Source organism: Rhynchophorus ferrugineus, unplaced genomic scaffold, assembly GCF_030347505.1.
Source record: "Rhynchophorus ferrugineus isolate W39M unplaced genomic scaffold, kcgeb_rfMv2 rfM2, whole genome shotgun sequence".
NCBI classification, from domain to species: domain Eukaryota; kingdom Metazoa; phylum Arthropoda; class Insecta; order Coleoptera; family Curculionidae; genus Rhynchophorus; species Rhynchophorus ferrugineus.
Genome location: NW_027472581.1, coordinates 48477291 through 48503056, shown reverse-complemented (window position 1 = coordinate 48503056; position 25766 = coordinate 48477291). Strand labels below are relative to the sequence as shown.

The 25766-nt window shown below is 31.6% G+C and overlaps 1 protein-coding gene and 1 long non-coding RNA gene across 2 annotated transcripts in view; one reads left to right on the top strand and one right to left on the bottom strand.

Moving 5' to 3' along the window:
- mmd (disintegrin and metalloproteinase domain-containing protein mind-meld) overlaps nt 1–25766 on the top strand; it is a 308125-nt gene that overhangs the window by 118798 nt on the left and 163561 nt on the right. The gene's annotated exons all lie outside the window — the stretch shown is intronic.
- On the bottom strand, nt 13731–14273 carry LOC143191700 (uncharacterized). Its single transcript, XR_013004595.1, has 2 exons — nt 14152–14273; nt 13731–14082 (listed from the first exon to the last, which is right to left on the bottom strand). It is a non-coding gene; the product is annotated as an uncharacterized LOC143191700 (long non-coding RNA).

Sequence of the window (25766 nt, the reverse complement as noted above, 5' to 3'; positions counted from 1 at the left end):
TTGTGTTGTGTTTCTTTTGATGCTATATCAAAACTGCTTCCTGGGTACTAAACGGTATTGCTAACTGAACGTCGAACTTTATATAAAATATTTTACGTTAGCTTCTCCTGATTTAACGTTAATATGAATAAGATATTTTCTAGTAATTATTTTTTTATAAATATGTTCTGACATCTAATCATTTAGTAAATAGTTTCCTTTTTTACCTTAATTTGAGCTGATTAAACCTTTGCTGGAAAAAGTGCTGTTATATCTAGTGAATACGTTCATGGTTTAAAAACCAAATGTATTAGTGCGAGGCTATATAACACATCATTTCGACATATTTATCCTTTATTAATCATTGCGAGGAAATAATATTGCGATAGGACTAATTCAATTACTTTTAAAACACATTATTGGATATTGGCCATATGTCCGGCTATTTTTTATCATAATATAATAGTTATACTATATGGCTATATAAAATTAGAACCATGTAATATCTGCATATTATAATGTCTATCTATGTGCTAAACTTTGTAGAAGAGGATATACAGGCTGAGTTAAAAATTACAAGTCTTTTCTTTCTTGTGCAAATTAATCCGCGTAAACTTTGAAGGAATTCATTAAAAAATATATATTAAAATGTATATTAAGATATATTAATATTGCAAACTAGATATTAATTAATAATACAGCATGAAAATGCTTAAGTTATGCCTAGGTTATAGTTACAAATTAATAATATATAATATAAAACCGATAGTATTAAAAATAGTACAAAATAGTGAAGAATATTATGATGAATATTATAAGTTCAGGAAGTAAGATACGTTATGGAATTTCCGATAAGAACCTAACCACTAGTTTAATACGAGAAAATTGTAGTGATATTCAAATATTCGAATTGTAAAAGTTGTCGTGGGAGAGTATCGTTGCGTACTTAACAGTTCAATTGAAAAGTCCCCGGCCTGACACATAGATGGCGCTACTAGAATTAAACTCCTATGTTTTTCAGTTAGCCTTTCGGGTCATAACTTTGTGAATTATAGCATTTTGAGTGACGCAACTTTTGTTATTGTGAAAAAAATTGACAAAAAGTTATTTGACGTGTTGATAAAATATTGCTTTTTGAAGGGAAAAAATAATACAGTTGAACCAAAATCTTGGCTTGATGCCGAGTTTCCGGACATTGCCCCAGGAAAACCAACCATCAAGGATTGGTATGCTAAGTTTAGACGTGGTGAAATGAGCACCCAATACGGTGAATTCAGGGGACGCCCAAAAGAGGTTGTTACCGACGAAAACCTTAAAAAAATCCACAAATTGATTTTGAATGAACCTAAATTAAAATTGAATGTAATAGCAAACGAACGTATATCACATCATGTACGAATATTTGGGTATGAGAAAGCTCTGTGCAAAGTGGGTGCCGCGCGAGCTCACTTTTAACCAAAAACAACGACGAGTTGATGATTCGGAGCAGTGTTTGAAGATGATCAAGCATAATAAAACCGAGCTTTAGCATCGATATGTGACAATGGATGAAACATGGCTTCATCATTTCACTCCGAAGTTTAATCGACAGTCATCCGAGTTGACTGCACACGATGAACGCGCTCCAAAGCATGGGAAAACGAAACAGTCGGCTGGCAAGGTTATGGCATATGTATTTTAGGATGCGCATAGAAAAATTTTCATTGACTACCTTGAAAAAGGAAGGACCATCAACAGCGACTAATACATAGCGTTATTGGAACGTTTGAAGGCCGAAATCGCCAAGAAACAACCGCATTTGAACAAAAAGAAAGTGCTGCATCACCAAAACAATGCGCACGTCAGTGAAAATGATGGCAAAAATCCATGAATTGGGCTTCGAGTTGCTTCCTCATCCCCACCGTATTCTCCAGATCTGGCCCCAGTGGCCATTTCCTGTTCTCAGATCTCAAAAAAGACCCCAAGATCTCAATGTTCGCTAGTAAGAAATTTTCATGGAATGAAGAGGTGATCGCCGAAACTGAGGCCTATCTTCAAGCAAAACACAAATCGTACTACAAATATTGTATCGAAAAGTTGGAGGATCGCTATAATCAGTGTATCATCCTAGAAGGGAATTATGTTGAATAAAAAAAAATATTTTGCAAAAAAATGTGTTTTATTATGTTAGGCTGGGGACTTTTCAATTGACCTGTTAGTATTAAATTAATGTCCTGATTTTTTTTTTCCTCTGTAATGGTCTCTAAGTTTGTTACGGACCTGTCGGTAAGCTTAATACCGAGGAACGTGGTTGGGAACATAGATTAAACAGTATGTCCAGTCCAGGTAAACCCTCGTTGGTAAAAAGGAGACTTAAAATATATTAAAAATTCTTACAATAACGCAATTCATTGAGATTTATTTCTTCTCTCTTTCTTCTCATTGAGACAAAAATTTGTCTGTGTTTTTTTTACCTCGATGGTACGTGTGCGTTTCTCAACTCTTAAAAAGGTCATCTGAAGGCAGTGTGCCCTCTTGAAATTTAATGTCTATGAGCGTAATGGGGGATCTTTCTATATTTACACAATTATTATGAATATGAATTCCAGGTTTGTCATAAAATATATAATGTTTTTTGTCAGTGCTTAGCAATTACATTACTATACCAGAATAAATTTTATTATTACATGTTCTATAAGCTGAACATTTTTAAAAAATGGAAAGTGAATTTAAATCATTATGAAATTCACTCAAGTATACACCAAAAAAAAACATTAAAATTACTCTAATGTTATTTTCTATTCACTATAATATTAATCCCTTATTTTTATAAAATAAATGTATGTTACTAAGATAAATTACCAATATTTCAGTACTATATATGTTATAATTAAATTAACAAATAATTGAATAGCTAGGAAATTAAAATTAGCAATTTGTTTGTATATGTTACTATTATGACCTATGGTAATTATAATTATGATTATCTATTATAATCTTTGGCATGATTTATTATCACAATTTATTACAGCTAATTTAAACACACAACATTTTTGATTAAATTTATGTACACTATACTCCAAAACATTTGTATAAAATTGATCTTATTGTGAAGATTAAATTGCACTAAAATCTAATTTAGTCGTTTATAATAATAGTGTCAAATGCATGGATAAGTCAGTTTTAAAGAAAAATGTTATCTGGCAATTTAAAATAGTAATTATTTTGTATCAAACATAATAAAAGCTAGATCTAAAACTTACTTAATTATTTAATAATTTACCTGATATATCCAAGGTTGCATCTATTATCATTAAAAATTAATGAGATAAAAATCTAGGGTATGTTTTGAATTGTTAATTTTTCGGTACAAAAACGGTAGAAATTTTAAGTAAGGAAAGTTTGTTCATTAGTCTGTATTATGTAAACATTAATGTTAAATGTAGAGGTTCCTCCAACAGTTTTTATGGAGCAAATAAATAATTCCTTAATGTGTTCGCATGGAAGAAAATGGAAATTAAAGTAAAACGCGAAATTTTATTAAGAGAGAATCGTGAACCATTAGAGCTAACTGTTGTTAATTGCTTATGTTCGGTAATGTAAAAGTTCTAAAAGCAAATGTTGAAGTGTTAAAAAGGTCTTCACCGTCTGATGTTGATTTATGCCAATTTTTACAGATTTTTTCTTTAAGATTTATAAAATTATGTTTCTAACTATATAATATTATACTAACTATATGACAGTCATATCTATAAATATAAAGGAGTACCAATAACCTGACTCGATACAAGTAACAGCATTGAGACAACCGTAAATATATTCAATTAGACGTTAAAAGGCTAATAAAATTAAATACTAAGACGTCTACATATATGGTTCAAGATTTCACCTACAAAAAAAGATTAGATGTCAATGACGGCTGGTTCTAAAATAATTCTCTCTGCGACCATAATCAAATATTTGGGTATCATACTAAATACCAAAACCAAATTGAAAAGCCATGTATAAAATAAATGTGCAGACCTTTGCATTAGGCTCAAACAATGTTGGGACTTCTTGGACGACAATCCCAATTATCATTTACACAACAAATTGTTCTTATAATACATTGGCTGAAAAGTCCTGGGCCTAACACATTGATTGCGCCAGTTTAATACTAACCTTCAAAAGAAAGCTGTTAGAATTTCATGATATTCTACTCATGATTTTATCACTTATTGTGCTAAGAGTGGCACAACTTTTGTTATTTTTCAAACAATGGATCAAAAACAATTTGGTGTATTAATTTTACACTGTTTCTTGATGGGAATATACCGTTCAAGCAAGGCAATGGATTGAAAGTGTCATAAGGATTCCATTCCATCATAAACAACAATTGTTGAACAAACGTTGGTTTACTGATTTCAAATATGGTCGTAGAGACACCGATGCAGAATGCAGTGGACGTTCAAATGAGTTTTTTTTGTTCTGGACTAAAACCAGGCGGTGGAATACATGACGCATACCTGGTCGCGGAGACTTGCCCTGGAGTGACAAGTTGGACCGGGTTATGTGGGACTGCCTCTGGGCTTACCAATAGACTAAACCGAAACCGCCTCACAGTTGAACCCTGTGGATCGCTACTGCTACTGCATTAAATTTGGGGATATGTCACCCGCTAATCGGGCAGCCGTTATTGCGCACGAGGGCCCGGCGATTCTCTTGATTCTGACTGTTGTATGGGGACAAAAGTTATGACTGTAGCGACGGATGAGGCCGTTTCAGCCTGGAAAAGGGGGGAAGCTTAGCGGTGACGCGGTGCTAAGCTCCCAGCATGTCGACAAGCTCGCGAACAAGCGAGTTTTCAGAAGAACTTGAGCTCAGATGTTTGTGGAATGATTGACTGGAGTGTCAGTTTCCCTATGAATTTGATTATTTCTGACAAAGCATGGAGCGTTTAATATTCTCCTGAGGAGCTTATTTTGGCAAACTTGAAGCCGTTTGACCTGGTTGGGTGTAACAAACTTGAAGTAGACATTATATCCATAGAGGAGTACGGACCGAATTAACATCTTGTAAAATGAGCATTTGATGGAGATGGGAAGTCTGCTCGAAGGGCAGATCAGAGAAGATAACAGGTTTGCTATCCCCGAACATTTTGGATTGCTTTCTGGATTTGGGAATGCCAACCGAACTGCCGGTCGAAGTGGAGACCAAGGTACGTGACGTTATCCAGCCATGGAATTATTGAGGTGTCGATCTTAAGTTGCGAGACGCGCAGTGCGTAACGCTTCTTATCGAAAATGATGGCCTGGGTTTTCAGGTGGGTTGATTTGCAAACTCCAGAATTTGAACCACTTGGCCGCATGATCGAGCTGCTTCTGTAAACGTCCATGAATTGTAACTTCGAACTTGGCAGCCGTGAAGAAAGCAGTGTCGTCAGCGTAAAACGCGACGTTAATATGCTCTTTTCTCGGCAAATCTGAAATAAAGAGGTTAAATAAAGCTGGGGCCAACGGAAACCTTGAGGTATGCCAGCATCGATTTGTTTACGACTGGAAAGTGATTCCTTGATCTTGACCTGAAAGATCTGTCTGAGAGATAGGACTTGATGAGAGCGGTTAGGCCTTCTGGGAGGCCTTCCCAGAAGGCCTAACCGCACGCACTTTGCGATAAATCCGTCGTGCCGGACCTTGTCGAAGGTTTTGGTTAGGTCCAGAAGAACTGCTACAAGCTTTTTACGTTGGTCAAGAGCGTGATGGATGTGTGCGGCCAGACGGGTAGCCTGATGGACGGATGAGTAGTGAGCGCGAAAGCCGAATTATTCATCAGAAATGATGTTGTTTTCCTTTGTGAAAGAGTTGAGAGCGTAGAGTATTACCCTCTCCGCAAGTTTCGAAATGGCGCTGAGAAGGGTGATAGGCCTGTAGGCAGATGGAGATGATTTTCCTCTTTTCATGGGTATAACCGCTATATTGCGTGCTTCCAAGATGCCGGGAAATGTTGCAGCCTCGTGATGGAGTTAATGATGTTCGCCAGTTCTGCGAGCTGCTTATGCGGGAGCTTTTTCAACTGGGTAATCGATATTCCGTCGAAACCTGGAGATTTTTTGGTTTGAAGTTTGCCAATCATAGTCTGTAGAGACTTTGGAGACACGAAATGGTTGAGAAGGAAGGCTTTACTGGTCTTTTGATGGAGTTGGATTCGTTGATGACAGTGTCTTTGTCTTTAGCTTTAGTGTTCTCTGCGGGTGAGAGGCATTTCATTTGAGCTTCGTAGGTCTCTGCAAGGAGCTGGACTTTTTCTTGGTCACTGATTGCGAAATTTCCTGTAACCGCTGACTTCAGGGAGGGATGACATTGTCGTCTTCCCCACCAGGAATTTGGTGACAGGCCAGAAGGAAGGGGGGCCATCCAGCCTTTGGTCCGCAAGAACTGAATTCCATTTCATTGCTCGCCAAGTCGAGACGGCCGCCCTTAGGGGGTAAGGGTTCGCCTCCCTTTGTCTGCAGCATCAAGGGTGAATCGAGCTAATCTGCATGAACCATTTTTGATGCGAGTTTCACGTTTAAGGGAATCGGAACGGTTGTTTTTCCACGGCTGGGGTCGAGATGAAATTTTGACTATGGCAAATTCGTGAGCAGACTGAATATCACGAGTTAGCTTGAGTACAGCTTCCTCGAGCTGTTCTGGTGTACAAATGAAGTGGTAACACCACAAGACATCAAAATATATCTACAAAATCGTTTTGAATGATCGAGCAGTCAAGTTGCGTGAGTTAGGTAACATCGTAAGGATATCAAAAGAATGTGTTGGTTTTATATTGCATGATCATTTAGCTATGAAAAAGCTCTGTCTAAAGTGGGTGCCACGTTTGCTCACTGTTTTGCCATGTTTAAACGTAACAAACAGGAATTTTTGCATCGACATGTGACAATAGTTGAAACATAGATCCATCACTTCACTCCGAAATCAAAACGATCGTCATCTGAGTGGACAGCAACTGGTGACAGTCTATTTTGAGGCAAATCGATCAACAAAAGTGGTGTTGAAATGTTAGAGCGGCCATAAAGCCATTGAACAAAGAAATGCTTGCCACGCCTGGTACTTTTCAGCCCATGTTTTAGTTCCTTATATAAAGAATAAATTGCAGTGGCAGCAAAATCCTGATCTATAAAAGCCGTTATTTCATTGAAATAATAACGAAAATGCATTTTTTAAGTCGCCAGTATATCCTTGACCAGAATGCAAAAAAATTGATTTATTTAATTATAAACTAGTTAGTTTTAATAAATGTTTGGCTGATCTGAGTATCTTCAGACATATTTTTAATATCTTACAATTTTCAGTTCACATAATTTTAAGATTCCACAATCACATTTTTACCCATAAAGTAATTATACGACATCAAGTTCAGATGTCAACAAAATGTCTGTAAATTTTTCTCCTAACTTAGATAATCCCTATGTAGATGTGTAATCCATGTAGATGGCGCTAATAGTATATTCTATTAAAAACATTGTGTTCGAATGCTAGCATTTATAAATACACTATACACAATATAACTTTGAATCGATATTCAATAGGAATAAGTTATTTAGGCTGACTGACACAGCCCTGATTATTCGGAAAAATACATCCAGTTTATGTCTGCGTGCAAAATTTATTTAGAAAATGATATAGAATTAAGTCTCGTTTTTATTAAAATATAATTGAGTTGATAATATTGTCTGTACAATCGTCCCAACAAAACAAAACTCCTTTTCCTTAAAATAAATTAATTTTAAAATAAATTGATTGTGTTTATTCAAAAGTGAATATGTTTCATAAATTATAAAAACAGTACGTTTTGAATTCTGGAAATTGAAACCAGTTCATTCATCAAATACATTCACGTAATATTTTTGAAATCTTCTAAACGATATTCCGAACAAAGTCGTCGCAGAGCGTCCAAATTTAGAAATGTAATTAAAAAACCACTACATCGTCCAGCACAATACTTCAATACTCCCATCAAATCCATCTTTTATTAATACTAAATTTCGTGTCCATCCATAGTCCGACAAATATTAATCAATTTAAAACCCTTTTTAATATCGAGTTTGTATCATTTCATCCCCCTTTCTCGCTACCCTAAAGCAATTTGCTTCAAAAAAAAAATTTTTGGATGGGTAAACAATGTATGGTATGTAATAAAGGGGGAGTATTTGGTTAACAACGTTAAGTTTTTGTCCTGCATTGTTTTTGTTTACCAAAGGACCGATATTCAAAATATGAGAATGGTCTACATCAGATTTTATCTGAAAAGGAACCTATGGGCCTTGTGGAAAATTATGGAATCCATTATTATTTAAGCACAATTTATATATATATTGCGGAAGATATTGTTTCCGCTTTTTTTGTAACTATGCCTTCGTCAGGTTTCAGAATTATTAATGGAATGACAAAATTATTAATTAATATTGTATTAGATGGGTAGAATACTTGGAAATTTTCTTACAATGTTCGCCTACACATATTGACAGCAAAAAGAGCTGATGTGACCAAATGTTTCATAGAATACTATATATTTATCAAGTTTCCAACGTTAATTTAAAGCTCCAAGCCACAAAATACCACTTATTACACCCAATAATTGAATTTGATACAATTAATTAGGAACAATCGGATTATTATATTGGTTCTGAAAGTTTCTGATGAAAGTGGAGGTCGTGCCAAACGACTGTTCTATCTGTAACTTGCTATAAAAATGAACCGATTGGTTGTTAGATTAATTGTAGTGGTCTTCAGTTTGTAACATGGTTCTAGTGTCCTCTAGTACATTGTCGTTGATTTTTACAGGCTCTATTTTAACTCACCACAATAATGATAACAAGTTTTCTGACACTATCGACAAGTAGAAATCCGGCACTATTGATTTAATTACGATGTAAATTATATGTTTTAAATAAACATCGGTTCCTAATAAGTGTTGATTGAATAAAATGTTTTTTTTTTGTTACCGTAATTATTTATTAACTTAATATTTTAACAACATTTATTCTATATATAATGTAATCATTTCAAATTATCTTCCGTATTATTTAACATCAATATGTTAATTTTGAAGCAGACTGCACCTAATATTTAATTTTTAAAAATTTTGTTATGGTTATTATTAAAATTTAGCAATATTATTAGTTTCATAAGCATCGGGAATTTTATTTTATAATAATCTCATTCTATTATATGGTTTTACATTAGATGTGTTTAGTTCTAATTTCTATTATAAATAAAACCAAATTATATGATAATTTAATTTTCACCATTTCCAGGAAAAAAATCATAATATCTATGCACTCTTGAAATGTATTAAAAAATTAGTTGTCAAAAGTTAAGCTCGACAAATTTATTTGGTGTAAACAAACAATTTAAACCGGGTTCAGCAGAATTAACTTTTAGAATTGATATTAACATTAATATATAATATAAAATATGATATATTTAGTAATGTAAATATTATAATAAAGTTAACATATAGTAGCAACTATAAAGAATATTATATATATAATATATATTTTGCATTGTCGAAATTATAGAATAAACTCATAGTACAAATAACATATTTTGTGTATTACTTGTGCTTAATTCATTAATTTAAGGCAATAAAGATTTATAATTTGTATATTATTATGCAGACTTAAAAACACTACAATCTATTGTTTTGCAGTGATGTAAATTAATCGTACCGTGTTTCCTTGTAAAGTCATTTTGATATCCTTATTATGTCCTCCTTATACTTTATTTCCCCTTAGTTTGTTATATTACTACCTGTATCTTTCTTGATAAAACTAGATTTAATCACTGCATTCTCCTTAAAGCATTTGCCATATCTGCAAAAGAGTTAGTATTTTTTCTCTCCTCACACATTTTATCCAAATGCCCATGTACATTCTGAATAATTACACATATATATGTGCACGTAAAACTTTCACACTCTAGAGTAAGATTTCCTTCAGTTATCGCATACTAATTATTAACATTTAGTTGTTTCCACTCTCATCATCATATCTTGGAACTTTTCGGCATTGAATCATAATCCCATATTCAGAAAATTCCGTTAAAGTGAGTAACTAAGCTGTTAATTTCCAATCTAACTAACATTTGTTCCCAATTCATTCACATCATTTGTAAATTTCTTCTTCAATGTACCTGATAGAGTTCTTCTAAACCGAAAGAGTTATTAACCATTCCTATCTCTAGCGCAAAGAACAATATATCTGCAATTTACTTTTAAAAAATGTTATGACTAATAAAATCTAATAAATTTTTATTTCAACATTTATCTTTCTCGATCAACTTTTGTTGTCTTAACTTTTATTTTTATCTTGCCATGAGTGACCATTGGGCATACTGGTTCTTTTCTGAAATATTCATGTCTCATCTAAATACACTGAAATAATAAGTCTTTCTTGGTTTTATTATATGCTTTTAAAAATGGTATTATTTTCATAGCTATGTCTGGAAGTTCGATACGACCTCTTCGTGGGTTTTCTTTACATCTTTTAAACCCTATATTATCTAACAGTCTATGAAAGGATGTTCTACATACCTCAAATAGTTGCATGCTTCTCAGATTAATAGTTTCCTCTGCAATAATTTTATTAAGTTATGTTTATATTAAAAACATTACTTACTGTTTTCATATATTTATTATTTATTATATATCTTGGATCGCTGATAGATCTAACGTGAAGCTGATCTTAATTCGTCACCCACTTCGTACAAGGACGGCCTCTCTTCGGTGGATCCAAGATTATTTTTGGGATATTTCAGTGACCATACTAATATTCAGTGTAGCTGCAACACGTTAAAAACGTTAACATTATCTCGTTCCAGTTCGAAGTAACTAATTAGAAACGCAATCTGTGAGGTCAGGTTTCGGCATTTTGAATCAGGGTAATAATAAGCATCGATTTAAAATGTATCAAAACAAGCAAAGCGTTCAGATAACTTTTGCCGGTTTATAACCACAGAATAACTAATATTTCTTTTGTAATTAGGAAAGGAAAATTTCTGTATTTTATGGTTTATAGCCTGTAGTTATTATAATTAATATTTTGAAGAATTTTGCAGATATTTGACGACTTGACGACTTCTGACGACTGACGGCAAGCTGATTCGGTTAGAAGTTCGAACTTGTCAGACAGAATTCTATCTCTTCTTAAATAGAATATAATGAGAAGGAAAATATTGTCTTACTCCAAAACGAATTTACAATTGGCGGCATATTGATAACGTGAGTTCACTGCTGCTTTGAATAAACAATAAATATATTTTTATAGCAATTATTATTTACATTAAATGTAGAACATTACTTTAGTAAATAGGTGCAAATTATCTTGTTATAAATGGATATATAAAATGTTTTGTTTAACGGAAAGCAACTGCTGTAAGTAACCTGTTGAGTCGACGGTAAAAAGAATACTGCCAATCCAATCCTATTCTAATGTAAACCAAGGGTTTATTCGCTCTGCTTGTGTTCTCTGTTGTTTATTCCCTTACATCAATTTCCTTTAAAAAGACTATACATAGTCATTATTGCGCCTCTACAGCTTTTAGTAGTAATATTACTTGTGAGTACTTGTTGTTCCTTTGGCCAGCAGTGTGTATTCGGTAACCTTCTGAATTGCACTGTTTTACCAAAATTTCCGTTTGATTCATGAAGTTTTGGATTGGTTTATTTTAACAATAAATTCTAATTGTCCACACATAAACATCTATGCTAATCTGCCTTTATTACTACACTCTGAACTCTTGCCCGAATTTTAGTATAATACGCTAATTCTCACTTCAGTCCGCTTTTGGCAGCCTTAACCCTGAACTGCATTTTTATACCAGGAATCCATGAACGAAGGGGGCTTTTCAAAACAAGGATTTTTGTTAATTCCAATAATCCATGGCTAGGAATCAATACTATGGTAACTTTGTAGTCTAAACCACGATGCTTTTGTCTGGACTCCAACATGAATCTGTCTTATTTACTTGATATAAGTTGTTATATTAGTTTCTTATTTTCTTGATAAATATATCGATTCCGATTTAATTCCGATGATAATTTTTAATTTACCCGAAAATAGACAAGGAGATGCCTCGTCTCTTGAATCGACATGAATGTAGAACGACATAATATGGTACACATATAATTATATATTCCTTTAGTAAATTAATGTTTATGTTATGAAATCCTTCCTTTTGCACATTTGTATATAAACTATAACAGTCATCCAAATAGTATATATATATTTCCTAATAGTTACATAATTTATTAGAGATTTACAGTAGTGAATTTATATAATTATATTTCAATCCATTTTATGTTACTATATTTATTCGATTAATTGTTTTATATTTATTAATTCTTTTATATATATTATTTACATCACAAACATTTGTTTTATGTAGAATTTTATTTTATTAGTTTTTATTTGTACTTAAAATAAAATCCTAGTAAATATTTAGTTATTGAGATTTCTGCCATCATCATATAAAAATATCTTCTAGAATTTATACCAAAATAAACTTTTTCTTTGGAATCTTAATCAATTTTTGTGATTTACCTGAAAACGGAAACGGAAGGGGTACCTTATATGGACAAAATATGGTACATCTATAAAGGTATGTTTAAAATTCTTTGTATGTCGGAAGATAATTTTTTGAGGCCACATAAAAGTTTATTCATTTCAAGCAAATATTTATATATTGAATAATTTTGGAATATTTCATCGAAATCGATGCACCACATAGCCGAAAATTGGAATCGATCAATCAGAATACTAATCTGTTACAACGTATACTAGATACGGAGAATAGGATAGAACCTCCCTCTTTTAGTATTTCCATCCGATATCAGAGCTTTGTTATGTGTTTCTGCTCAATTAACAATTGGCTTAAACTATCTCATAATCACCATCTTTGAAACCTTTTCCTAGTATTAATCATCAAATATAAAAGTTCGATAAATGATTTTAAAAAAACACATCAATTTTGAACCTTAAATAAATGGTATAAAATATGTATAGTCATTTAAGTACTCATTATGCATGCCTCAGCATATAGGCTTAAGCTTTAAGTGGTCCAAACATCGAGAAAAACCGAGATAAGAAAAAGTGATAGTGAAAATGTAACTTTTTATCAAATAGCTGGTACAAACTCTTGACCCAAGTGGCCAGTAAGAATGCAAAAATACATTTAAGTTTAAATAATTTTACGTTAGATTTAATAAAGATTTTGGACAATCTTTAATGAAATCAGATATAGTTTTAATGACATCCCTTATGCGCCCTTTTAAAATGATCTTTTGACCAATCGAACTTTGTAGTATTACTTATGGACTTTTATTTCAGCATATATTCTATCACCTGAATGGTTTTCGGAACATATGTTGTTTCACTTTCTCTTTGTTATTAACTGCAATCGGCATTTATTTTACATTTGCCTATGTAATGCGAAATGTGAAATAAATAAACTATGCCAAAATAATACTTCAAATATTGAATATTAATTATAAAGTTCTGATATGTAACACTAAAATCACTATTTTTAATCCGAATTAAAATTAATTTAGTAAAGCATCTTACTTCAAAACTAATAAGTTTATTAAAGCTACACGAATTATTTTATCATATACATAATTTGTTCAATTCATATATTTCCTTTTTGAACTTTTTTTTCCTTTCCTTTGAACATTATTTTCGGCATACAAGAAACCAGTCGTCACTAGGAAACACACTTAGTCAAACCGTGAGCAGCAAATCAATTCGAAGAAAGTTTTATTCGATTAAACCATTGTTTTTATCTAATTATAATACAATGCCATATTTTGGTAAAGCAACAATAACTTGGACGGTCCTCCTAGTATTGCATAGTCGCGAGTTCGAATCCTACTGATCCATGATCGTGAATATAAATTCACTACTTGTGATTGTCCAAAATAATCCCAGTCACACCAGTAACCAGACTGGATAAGACCGGATGTCTTCTGGGATTATTTATTCTGGGAAATTGGTCACTTGCCAGCCGATAGGATTAATGCCAAGGACCGTGGTTCGGAACTCATGTTACAGTAGGTCCAGTCCAGATACACCCTAGATGATAAAATGGAGACCTTAAAATATAACAAAGAAAAATTCACTATTGATAGTTGCTCAAGTTAGTTATTCAACAAGATACTTACAATAACATAACTTTTTAACGAATCACTCGGTTGCTATGAAATTTTGATACCTGTTATGTGCACTTCTAAGGTTAGCACTATTATTAGACTAATTTATGCTTTTTCAACGTATATATAATCAGAATAGAAATTTACCAGAAAATATAATGAAGCAAAAATACCGATATATTTTATATTTATGTATATTTAAAAGTAGTTAAGATAAATTCCTCGTATTGAATAAATAAATTCTCAGAAAAATCACCACTCCAAATAAACAAATTAACTAGAAATATATTTCCAATATAACACTTCAAGTCAAGGATCTTGCCCGCCACTTTAACATAAATTGATCTTCGTTCATATGTCTATCAAAAGGTTCGATTTAAAGGGGTTAGGAGGTGGCGTCATCTAATATCATGTTCGATACTTACTGATTGATTACTTAATTATGTTATTTACTTCAAATTAGTACTAAAACATGAAACGACCAATATAAATGTCATTTAAATAGTTTAATTGGCCAATTAATAATGTGAAACCCAAAGTACTTTACAGTAAATCTCTTTAAGTATTTGATGAAATGGCTTATCGTTAAAGAGAATTAAATTTTATAAAATATTAGAGTTTTATCCAATTTAACCTCTCTAGGGGGAACAATTGCCAGCAGTAAGCTACATACCACTCGGATTTGCGAATATCCTCAAAAAGGAACAAAAACAATTAAAATATACACGTGGATCTCTCGTGCGATAAGCCCTTCGGTGTTGTTTCGGTTTTTTGATTAGTGTGGTAGTTGTAGTCAAGCATTAAAAGAGCTATATTTCAGGATTTCACTGAATTTATACTGCATGTAAACATTGTATTTATATCATATATGAAAAACAAGATTTGATTTTAAAAAAAGATTCAATAAATTTAGACTCTCCTAAACAAATGAATTAAAAGATTAGACTACGTGATATTTCATCGTATTCTCTAATAGCACATATATTTATTTAGTATAGTATCTATGAATTTCACAATTTAATCTGCACATGAAGACTATTTGGCTATATTTTATTTGTGTATTAATACTAAAAACTAACCTTGCATATATAACAATCATACTTGCACTGATAAACAAAGAAGACAAATACGGGAACTATACTCATGTATCTCAAGATTATATATTTCCCAAATTAAAATTAAATTAGTCTACTTTAACCAAAGTTAAGAGTAACATTTACATTTTATAGAAATTGATTTGGTTTGGTTCGCTTCAATATTCAATTAACAATCTCGCGGTAAAAATTCACTCATCTTGTGGATTCCTAAGTATCAAACTGTCATACTAATATCATACGTCAAGCTCTTCAGGAATATTGCAGGGCAGTATTTCTTTTCTTAAAATGCATATTCAATAAACGCTATTACTCTACGTACTTGGTCGATTGTTGGGAGGTGATTTATTCAAACTTAAAATCTGTTAATGTTTGTGCTTTAGTACGTTTTTTCTCCCGCAGTTTCTCAAACAATTTGTATATCACAGGAAACAACCAGATACAACTCGACATGATCTATCAGTTTCTCAAGTTTTTAATCACAATTATTTGTTTCACCTTAAAACAACCGACAACATGTTTCAGTCCCAAACAATCATTAAATATATGTTAACATGATAATTGCTTTTCGTGGCGGTGCACAGGTGAAATGTTATCAATTCCAGACGACGTTTTCGGATTCGGCAGCAACTGTAGATACTAGTTTTATAGCTTTTTCAAGAAATTGTATTAATACCAGCTGTATCCTGACTGGTGCTGTCTTCTTCAGCCAATGGCTAGTCAAGGTGCCAGTATTATTTTCTCGGCAACTACATCTAAATAAAGTTCTTCATTATTAATAAATCTATGAATGTTATTATGTACTTTGTCCTCGTTTAAGTTCTTGAATTATACATGTCACAGTTATAATATTAATAAATATATTTTATATTTAATTATAATATATATAACAATATATATATACTAAATTATGAAATATTTTTATATTAATGAACGCTGGTAACCCACCCTTTCCACTTTAAACCCTTTCCATTCGCCTTAAAAAGAGTAAATCAGGTTATATGTCTCGGTTTTTATTTTTCAATATTTGAGCAACGTACATATAAAATGAGAAATCATGCTATAAGATATTTCGATTTGTTGATCAAAAATTATTAGGAATTTATTTAGAACCACCAAAGATTTAATTTACATAAATGATATTATCATTAATTATTATTGCTTTTAATTGCACTTATTCACTACAAATATCATTTTAATTTTAATTTAAAATTGCCAATTACAAATATAATGTTATTACTAACGCGTAACGTAAACTTTAAACCAAAATCAAATAAGCGCTACATATCGTTGGGTATATGGTATTGATATTCTCGATATTCATGTAGAATGTATATTATAAACTTTGAATTAATTCTTTTAAAAAAATTATTACAGCATAATTGTGACATTATTACCGTTGTGCCTACTTTTGTGCCTACTCTCCTACCTACCTACTCTCTGTCTTCATTATCAATTGAGATCCACTACCAGAGTTGGTTCTTTAAAATTGTAAAACATATTCGTAAGACTTGTTTCTTCAACGGATTTTTTTTTATTAATAATTACATGTTATATTAGATACGCTTTGTACAATCTCATTTCAGAAATTAATGTATTACTACTGTTTTGTTGTATTTACATTACTACACAAGTAGGATGAGTGTTGCGTGAGTGACGAGTTTAGTGCAAAATTTTGTATAAGTTTGTAAAGTTCTTCATTGGTTACGTAACGACAAGCATTAGTAATTAATCGTAGAACTTTGTTTTGAAGTGTTGGATTCCTAGTTGGTTTGATGTTTTAGTGCAAATTCATAATTGCAAACCATAAGCCCAAATTGACTTTATAATTTTAGTCAGATCAAGTTGAAAATATATTATTTTGTATATATAGTACTAACTGGAACTTTTGTTAGATTTTGATTCTAATCTGCTCTGCTTTTTGTCTAACGTGATGTTTTCTTCTGTTCTGCTTTCTGATTCTGTTTGAAGAATCGCGCATCCGCCAAGTGAAAGAATTAAGTATTTGTCATTTCACTCTATTTTTCAGTCTCTAGTCTATTTGTAGATCTTGTTGACTATCACTTATAGTTAAGTAGAGATATATCCCTGCCATAATAATTGTCGCCGGCAAATGTTACCAATTCTGTTTCTCTTGTTGTTGGTATATTAGAGTAGATCCAAGAGATAGATTCTGATTTTCCTTCTGCACTGTGTGTACTTGGTCAATTGTTGAGTGGTATTGAAAACTTATATATCGCATATTTTTACAGGCGATAGAAACACAATATATATAACGTACTTCCATGAACAATTTAATATAGTATTTAATAATCAGAAAGACGACTAACCAGGCTGAATAATACCGGATGTCCTCTAAGATATGTCTGTAGGTCCAGTTACTAAGAAATCCAAGTGGTTAGGGTGACTAAAATGTTTATGTATACAATTAATTTATGAGAATGCTTGTGGACCTAATGTTCAAATTTCCACTCAAACTTGACATAACTATTAAATGTACTAGACTATTTTTATCACCAGTATATCTATATAGTCTATAGAAAGCCAAATTGACAACATCTAAGTAATAAGAAAAACGAAATTTCCTAAGATATGAATTTTTTTACGGTTGTCTTATAGGAAAAAAGAAAATTTTATAAATATCCAGACGTTTCCAACGAAAATATCCCAGAAAAATATAATTCGTTTTTGTCGTGTCAGATGAAGGAAAAACTTATCCATATAATTGCTTGTCCTGATAGAAGCTACGAAAAAAGGAAAAGCAATAAATGTATTCAATTTGTTCACTTCCATATTGTGCGAAATACCCATTGAAGATAAACTAGTATATTTAGAACAAAAAATACATCATAATAAAAGAAATAATACAGATTGTTATTGGCCGTTATTTGATATTTTATTTAATGATAAAAAAAATGTTTTTTCCAATAATATTTTTTAAGTATTTATATTAATTTCGCAAATGATGTAATCTAATATCCGATACGTAATATTAAAATACACTTTTTAACAACACACGTTAATGGAAAACTAATTGTTTATATAATAACATTTTATATTATTTTATATATTACTTGTTTATATTAAATAGAGTAAATATGGAAATCAAATATTGTAAAAATTCAAGCATAAATTTGGTTGTTTAATTTAACCTAATATTTTATATCACTAAACAAACAAACTCAAATGGTTGAATATATAAATATAAAGCTGGGAAGCAGCTAATTCCGATTCAACAAATACAGCCGACTTGGTTTCCGCAGTGGTAAAGACGACAGGACGCTCCACCTATTGTTGCGATAGTCGTGTATTCGAACCCTACTGGGGCATGGTCGTAAATTTAAGTTTGTGATTGTTTAATATTTGTGAGTGCCCTAAGCAAGAGTGTAAAATGCGACAAGGTAAATGATCATAGTCACACTACTAACCAGTCTGGGTAAGACCGGATATCTTCTGGGATGATTTCTAAGTTGATCACTCACCAGTCCGTATGCTTAATGCCGAGGACCGCGGTTCGGAGCCCACGTTAACAGGTCCAGTCCAGATAAATAAAATTCCTCGTTGGCAAAAGGAGACTTTAAAATATATTTTTGTGTTTTTATAGGTGGTTATTTTAATGAGTTTTATTTTATGGAAAAGGGTCATCTACCAAACAGCATATTTAAAATCGCTTAGTGTCTGAAATAGATATAATCAATTCGTTTAAAAAAAATAATATAAAAACCCGACATTATTTCTCCTGCAACCCGACAATTAATTGATAAATTAGTTATATCGTTCAGTAAGAAAAACATGATTTTATAATTAAAAATACAAATAATAAAATATTTATTCTAAATGATCTTGAACACACTCGTTTCTGTAATCCTCTAATATGCGGATTCCATCAGGAACCTATGTACAAATTTACTGAATTGCAAAAACAGCCAGGAACCAGTGGTCACTAGTCTGGTAAGCAGAGTAAGTATTTTAAATAACTAATTTAAATTGTGTTGTTAAAAAAATTCTCCAGAAATGTTGTAATCCATGAATATAATTTTATTATATAGTTAAAAATATTTTTGATTTCCAAAAAAATCGTTGCTAAAAGCAAACACCCTTTTGGTCTGCTTTACCTTCTTGTTCATCAAGCCTTTTCTAATGGAATGTATATGGCTTCTATTAAACCCTTTTTTTTTTTAATTTATTGATAAATAATTACTAATCGATGCCGACGAACTTACGATTTTGTCTCTAAAGTGACTTAAAACTAGTTACTTATCAGGGAGGACCCATTGGCCCTTACTCAGCCTATAATAAAATAAAAGATAGTAGCACTTTTCAGTGTTTTTGCCATTTAATGCACTTTTCTACGTAACTATACAAGATCCACAACAGATCAAAATTCAGTTTAAAAGTATATTAAATTAGAATTTTTCAAAGCTTATATTCTCCATGTTTCTCTTATAATTGTTTTCCAATGACGTCACAACATTTTTCTGCAAATAACATTAGCACCCGTATTGAAAGAAAATGTTATTTAGTACCACCCGGTGTATATCTACAATATGATAAAATGGAAAATGGTTTTAAACACAGAAAACAATTAATTTACTTTAAAAACTGTTTATATTTAATGAAAATAAGAGGAGACTTGTTGAACGGGGATACAAAGCCACACTGGCAGTTTTTATATATTAAAAAACAGACCAACCGATCTCAATCGTCCATCATTCATCTGTTTTTAAAATAGATGGCACTTGAATATGGCCACGATAGTTAGGGCCGCAACCAGCAATGCATTACACAAGTACATGAATTCAATTTTTACAAATATATATGACAGTTGATATTTACATTTCTAGCCTTTGCAATATCAACGTTATCAGAGGCCATCAGATGATGAGCACAAAGAAATTGTAAAAAATAATTTCAAGTTTCAATAGCTGAATATAACATCTAGGGGAGTTAGAAATCATGGATATACTCGGTCTATAGACTGCACTTTAATATTAAATCCATATGGGTATTACCATGTGACGAGTGACATGGGTTTGATACGTGTTGTTATAACATTCAACAAGTCGCCTCTTCTTTCCTTAAAATAAAATAGTATTTAATAGTTTTCTTATTTTTATTGGTAAAGTAAATTAACAGTTTTTGTATATAAAACCCTTTCACATTTGATAACCTATATGCCTATGAGCCCGAGAAAAACAGAAATCGAATGTATGAATATAAACCCAATAAAAATTGTTCCAGGCATATAGTCACCTTCGGCAATACTTGTCACGTCCTGACCATGGCGAAGTGCAACATAGGACAATATTTGTCACCTAAAGTCTTTGGAGACATTCAGAAAAAGTTGAAGATGATACGTATCATTCTCCATCACGAGAATACCCTCGCCACACATAGGCTTAAACAATACAATTTTTAACCGTCCAAAATATCGAATTGATGCGTCTGCCGCCGTTCAGTTCTTATTAGGCACCCAATAGCTTTTGATCAACGATTTATTAACACATGGAAAAGTTCATTAATTTTCACGGAAAACATACTAGAAAATAAAACATAATTTCTCGATCATAAACATTTGTATATTCAACTCTCGTAGCTACAAAATTGTTCAATGCATTACATAAAATTTATTTTTGTTAGAGTTCTAGTATATTTTTGCGGTCGAAATCCGACTTACCAGTGGCCTACCGACTGGCCAGTGGCCAACTTAGAGACCACCCCAGAAAACATCCGGTCTTACCCTGCCCGGTTATTGGCATGACTGAGACAATCACAAACCTAACATGCATAACGTGCATCCATATCGATTATTGCCATACCAGGAGAACCGTCCTGTCGCCTTGACCACTGCGCCAACCAAGCTAGCTTAAAACATATTAAAATAACTCTCAAGAACTAACACCCTAGCTTTTTTGAATGGTATTTTAATAAAATCTTATTTCTATGAAACTTCAGAAATCAACGAAGCATTGATAAGTTAAAATTACTACACCACTAAACATTATAACAAAGAATCTTAACTAAAATTATTGTCAGTAACAGCTCCACAGTATCAAATATAAGTATACATGGTATTTATTTACTTTTTTGTTATAAGTATAAATATTTGATAATAAGTAAAGTAATACATGTTTATATATTAAAACAGAGAATATAAGAATAAAACAATTTTGAATTTAACTTTATCATTTATATTAAAATAATAATGAACAAAATTAAGGAATCAATTTTCTTTTTTTTTACAATGTAGAAATGTATATTAAAGGAATGTATTTACAATTGTTAAATAATTATATAATTTTCAAAATTTTGATCTATAAAGTAAAAAATAATTAATATATAGTTCAAAGAGTAAAATGTTATATAGTCACTTATCCTATTCCATCGTTAAACACCTTAATATGTATCAATGCGTTAAAATATTTGCAAATTTACTGTTAATAAAACATAGCTTCTTGTTTTTGTCCTATGTATACCTATGTCTATATATACAAATTACGTTATTAGTTTAATTTTAACTTCTTGCATCTTGCATCATGTAGCTGCAAATTTTTATTACTTTATTTAATTATCTTCCGATTCAAAATTGCCCGCCGGTATTTTGCGGTACAACGTTGCCAGAATTTTATTACGTAGTTGGTTTACGTACAACAGAAACGATGAATAATCTACCGTATAAGAATTGGGCTGGCAGCACATGGACCAGAGCCTAAACTATTTGTTTATATATTTTGTGTCACCGATCTATGACGGTTATTCCAGGTTGCTTGATTTGAGCAATTTAGTTTTATTGGAATTTACTTATTGTTATGGCATATTACGCCAACATTTTAACCCTAAATATTCGTTATATATAGGTTTTATCCGTTCCAAATTTCATGCTTCCAGATGCCCTCGTTTTCATCTAAAAGAGAAACAAAATTTTCGATATGCCTATTAATATATAGATTAGATTGTAAAAATTTGCTAAAAAATTTTTTAAAATAATTTTGATGGTGAATACAATTTATTACATAATGAAGCATCGAGTCAAAGACTAAATGACAATCTTAAGGGATTTATAATGAATGTCGTTAATTATTAATAAGCGCCCTATAAATAATATTGAAATTTCAAATTATGTTGTCCTTCCATTAACGTCTATACACTTCGGCAACATAAATATTTAAATTAATTCGATTTTATCCAAAATAAGCGAAGCTTACGCACGTAGAGAATTAATTTTTTTCTCGGCACTTACCCTACTCTGCTAATGCGATAGGTCCAGAGGATAACGGCCAGTCCCAATTATATTTCCAGCACCGACCTTATTTGTATAGGTCTAATTATCTACGAGATCCTGTTAACTTATCCCCAACTGACGCATTGTTAGGCCTTTGATCAAGTCTTGTTAGTGGGAGTCACTCGCACAAACTACATATGAGCTGAAGTATGCTTGAGGAAGGTCTCTTATTAAGCTTGCGGTATATAGTTTCAGAAAAAAAGCGAACCTTTTAACAGTAAATAGCGGCTTCACAGGGTGTCAACATAATTAAAGGTTTTGAAACAAAATAATCTTAACTATATATGAATATTATATATCTTTATACATATAATTTCTGTCCGTGTGTATGTAATTGAACTCCTCCTAAATGGTTGAACCGATTTTGATGAAATTTTGTGTGGGTATTTTAATTTGAGAATGGTTTATAGTCACACTTATCGTTCGAGGATTTTTTTAAAATATTTTTGATTTCAACTGGCGAGTGAGATTTTCATGGTAACCACCGTGATAATAGCGGTTGCTATATGTCGGATAAATTAAATATTATGTTACACGGAAATGTTATTTATGATGCTAAAAGGAAAACGGACTATCTTCGATAATCCAAGCTAAACTGAACCTAATTTACATAACACTAATGTATTTCGGCCTCACAGATATTTGCTGGCTCAGCCTTTTCATGGGACATATTAATAAATATAGTAATACAATTATATATTGAGTAATAAAACTTACATTGCGAACACATATTACCAAGCAAACCAATACCAATATAAACAAATGTTAAACAATATAGCCTTAACAATATTTTAATAGTTTCGACATTTCTCTGCTTCTAGATTCTATGCGCAAAATAACACTTTCGACATTTTTTATCTTTGTTATTTGATTTGAAGACATCTACTGTCGAAACCCACCAAGCACTTTTATAAACTTATAGTGATGCCGTCTCGTCATATGCCGTCTCGCCGGAAAAAGACCAGTGAATGGTGATTTTGATGTCAACAAGAAAGAATGGGCCTGATAACCAAAAAAGTTCGAAGACAACGAATTGTAAGATTTAATGAAAATTATTTATTAATTAATTACACGTTTATATGCGACGTAAAATATCCAAAAGGGGAGATATTGGCTACCTCACAAAGAAATTTAAAATGACAAAAATTTTGAACCGCTTTAACATAGTAATTTCTTTGCTAGGCAAGTTCAAAAAGAAGAGTATTCTGTAACTTGTTGTCACTAGCGAGGCAAGATAGTTTACTACGATAATACCAAGAGCAACAAAATTAAAGGTTAGTCCAGAAGAGACCGAGAGAGACTACACCAACACCAAAGCGAAATATTAATTCACAGAGTAGTGGGATCAGCAACTTTTAACCTCTAGATTTTCAACTTTTAATATACATTTTTTAAATGGTAACGTATTTATCAATCTATTTGTAGAAAAAATCTTGCGATAACTTAATTGTTAGCAAGCTTGAAGAGAATTTAATAATATCACCAATTATCAAATATTGATTGGAATTCTTTACCGCTTTGTTGGTTTTAATGTAGTGTAGCGTAATCAACTACATATTAATTTCCCTATTATAAAAATTCCCTAATAATTTCCCTAATATCAACACACTAGTTTGAAGTTACTAACAAACAGTCGACAATTTGGCGGTGTATAGAATAACAGGCATATTTGAAAAAATCTATGAAGATAAATATTTAAAGCCAAACATAAATATAAAGCATAGTATTTGAACTCAAACAAATGGAACCGTACTCTATAACAAAATAAGTTAAAAGTATCACAAGCAAGAATCTGCAACCTGTAAAATAAAAAATAATCAAAGTTAATTTATGCATGTGTAGTTCAACTATAATCAGACAATACAATAACGCTAAGTATCTCAGAATGACTGTTGATGTAAGATTTCGCTAGGATGAGCATGTTAAGAAGAAAAAGAAAGAACTGATTTCGAAACATTGGAAAATGTATTGGTCTGCTGGAAGAAAATCACAAATATCAGTATATAATATACTACTTTTATACAAGTATTAAAACCTAAATGGACCTTCGAAATCATTATGGGAATGATCTGCGAAAGGCAATATAAATATAATACAAGTTTTCCAGAACAAAGTCCTAAAATCTATAGTATGAACTACTTACCCCAAGACCATCAGATATCGATAATCAGGAAATCAATATAATTACAAAACATGCATAAATTTTCATGTTATTATCAAACTGTTGCGACGAAACTTAGAATAGAACACAGACTTAAACCATGTGTGGATCAATGGTTTGAGACTAAGCTAAGATCCATAAATCCTTCTAGATATATACATAGATTTAAGGTATTGTAAAAACAAATTTTAGATTAGTCGGTAACGACTAGTCACAATGTTATAAATAATTTAAATTAATAAAAATAATTTTTGTGTGTAGTTTGAGGATATATTTTATTTAGTTACATTATTTTAGTCTGGTAATTTTTTGTTATAAATCATATTTTGTATTATTTCCTCTAACTATATATGCCGAAAATATATTTTAAAATTAGTTGTTAACCAAACTAATAGGCTCTTAAATATTAAAAAATGTCATACATATACCTTGAATGATTCTAAAAAAATTTGTTATAATTTTATATAAATTCTACTACATAAAGGACGACTCAACTAAATATATCTCCACAAGTCAGCACTCAATATTGGAAATGATGTGATCCTTTTGCGAGATAATATTTGATCTCACGCTTGACGAATCACTAAATAAAAAAGTTAGGGGAAAGGCCCGACAATTCCTCTTTGCCCACCTCATTCCTCCGATACACTCCCCTTCCATTACCATCTCATTTATTCAGTTCAAAACTTCTTATTAACACGAGAAACTGCGAAATTTAAAATTCAATTTAAAAAACTCAAATCGAATTTATTTTAAATATATATATATATATATATATATATTATAAACGTCTATCCAAAAAGCTGTGAACAAGATATTTAATATATTGCTTACCGCAATTTGTTAATTCGTTTTAGAATTGGACAATATTCTTCTCATCTTATTCCAGTCAAAAAGAGATCCAATGCTGTCTGATACATTCGAACACGTAAACTAATCAGGCTGCAAAAGTCGTTCGGTTGTCAGATGTCGAAATGCTTCCAAATATTAGATATAACAACTTCCAGTTATAAACCGGCAAACGTTGTTTTTGTTTTAACGCTTCATTTGTTTTAACACATTTCAAATCGCTGCTTATTATTACTGTGAT